This window comes from Alosa sapidissima, chromosome 23 (genome assembly GCF_018492685.1).
Source record: "Alosa sapidissima isolate fAloSap1 chromosome 23, fAloSap1.pri, whole genome shotgun sequence".
In the NCBI taxonomy this organism is placed as follows: domain Eukaryota; kingdom Metazoa; phylum Chordata; class Actinopteri; order Clupeiformes; family Clupeidae; genus Alosa; species Alosa sapidissima.
Genome location: NC_055979.1, coordinates 29404224 through 29406723, shown reverse-complemented (window position 1 = coordinate 29406723; position 2500 = coordinate 29404224). Strand labels below are relative to the sequence as shown.

At 40.1% G+C, this 2500-nt stretch overlaps 1 protein-coding gene across 2 annotated transcripts in view; it reads left to right on the top strand.

Annotated features, from left to right (window-relative positions):
- The window catches only part of glt8d2 (glycosyltransferase 8 domain containing 2), a 19233-nt gene that overhangs the window by 191 nt on the left and 16542 nt on the right, over positions 1–2500 (top strand). The window lies entirely within an intron of this gene.

The window sequence follows — 2500 nt, the reverse complement described above, 5'->3', positions numbered from 1 at the left end:
TCAAGTGCGAACTTTTAAGTTTTGCGAATTGTCTAGTGAGCAGACACACCCCTCTCTATTGATGTTCGGTGTGTGTGATAATCTTTGTGTATGTGAATCATGATAATATAATATGCACAACCGTATTTCTAAATCTTTTGAAAGGCGATAGGGAAGTTGCGCAAAGGTGTTCTTGGTCACAGCTGCGTTGTGTTCATGTTTAGCTTGTAGAATAGCCTTTTTACTACTGTCTGTGAAATTTCTGGACTTTATTTTCTCTTCTTTTACATAACATAAAGAACACTTCATAATACGCTTCATAAAGAATGTTTCTCATACGTTATGATTCATTGCCAATTGCAAAAATAATAGAATGGGTCATGCTGCATGGAGCTAAAATTCAGGGCTGAACATATTGTCCTCTCGGGGAAATCCTCAGCAGATTTGGCGCGGTGTTTGTGGTAACGATGCTGTATGAGTTAAACAAATTGTTTATCCACAGTTCTTTTGCTTGCAAGACGCAGTGAACTATAAGTAGAGTGGGTGGTTACTGGAAAGGGCAAAACATGACCAAACGATGGCCACTCGCTGGCCACTAAACGTTTGTCTATTGTAGTGATTATATGGTAAAGGGACGACTAGGAGTTGCGTCATGTAAAGTGACGACTGTTCCAAACGTTGTCCTATATTTACTTGAAAAACGTAACTGGTGTAGTTGGCAGACATATCATTCTCTGTGCCTTTTTTACAAGACTCGCGACTGTAAGAAAAAATTAAAAGAGGGTAAATGCGCGTCTCCAAACGGGTACTTTACGAGCACTGGCGAGCGAAACAAGTTACTACATCGTTTATATTGGCCTACTCTTGGCTTGGAATGATTCAGTTTGAACATCAGCACTATCCAGTGTCAACGTCTACTACACTGTTTATTTAGGTTTGTATACTTGTACATGTAGTTTTTGTTTATCTGTTGTAAGATACATAATAGTTATGTAGTTCCCCCTGAAGCAAAACACATTTTTTTGTTTGGGTTGATCTGTATCGCAGTTTTATTTAAATTGTTTTATTGATGTGTGCCGTCTATGTACCTGTTAAACGAAATTCGCGTTCACATTCGCTATAGCTTTGCGGAATGTAAGCCTTTAAATTCTAGTTGTCTTAAGTTTTTGCTTGGACATTCGGCGTGTGCGTGCGCAGCTGTCCAGACGCAGCGTGGACGACCAGCGCCGAAGTCGACATGTTTATTCAATGCGCAGGAGCCAAGAAACCCTAGTTTATAGTTAGTGTGGGAGGAGTGGTCCCAGTCAAGTACTCTCTCCCACAGCCTTGGAAAGAAAGTATGAAAGATCGGCTAAAGAGCTGAGAGAGAGGCATAAATATTTAGCCATATTGAACTAGGTTGACAGGCTGGCCTTGCTGGTTGAAAGACTGTCTCTCTGTCTCTGTGTCCAGAGGCATTTTACTTGCCCGGGGAATGCCATGGTGCAGGAAGGACAGGGTGTCCACACTAAAGCCGTTCAACATGTGCAGAGAACCTGGATCATTTTACTACACACTCACACAAGTACACACACACTCAAGTACAGCCGGTCTGAAGCCCCAACATTCAAGATTACACTAATTTGATGAGCGACACGACCGCAGGAAATTTTGGGCATGACTTCATGAGAAATACAGTTTTCTCAGTGGCTTTGGTGCATTTCTCAAATCAACATTTGCACAACAGTGCATCTCTCAAAACAATTAGTGCAAACTGCACCGCATAGTGGATTACATGCAAAAGTATGTATCTTGCTCAAAGTGTCTCCAAAGCAAGTATTTATACCAAAGAAATTGTCAGTGCAATCAAAATGACAAGTCCTTACGCCATTGCTAATGTCAAGATAATCAAATAGTTTTGTCTTGTCAATATGACAGTTTTCTCTGTAAGTATTTTTTAATGAACAATGTGCAAGGCATCACTATTTTCTATATGGCATAGCTATTCTCTATGTGGTATCACTATTTTCTTTGTGGCAGCATTGTTTTCTATGTGGCATCACTATTTTCTATATGGCATAACTATTTTCTATGTGGCATAGAAGCTATATGGTGTGCATAGCTATTTACAAACTACAAAGTTACACAGTATTGTGTGTGGAAGGTGTTGATGGCAAGAGAGTGGAAATGTTTCAAAGTCTTTACTGTTGACAGACATTGTGACAGTATAAAGAAAACTAAGGCTTTTACAGCCTTGTGTAAATTAAAAATGACCAATATACAGTTAAACACCCCTTGGTCAGAGTTGTGCACCACTGTACATCTTTCTATACATCCTGATGTTCCTGTCTGTCAGGTCACATATATGTATATATGCTACAGAAACTATGACAGCTAGTGCAACACATTTCTCAAGTGATGAAATAAGGCCCATTTGTTTTATGGGGTAGGATTATTCTAACCTGACTCGCCAGATGAATTTCGTTCCGCCTAGCTCCACTCATCTATCTGGGATCGCTTCCATTGGGAGTGATTTCGGCAC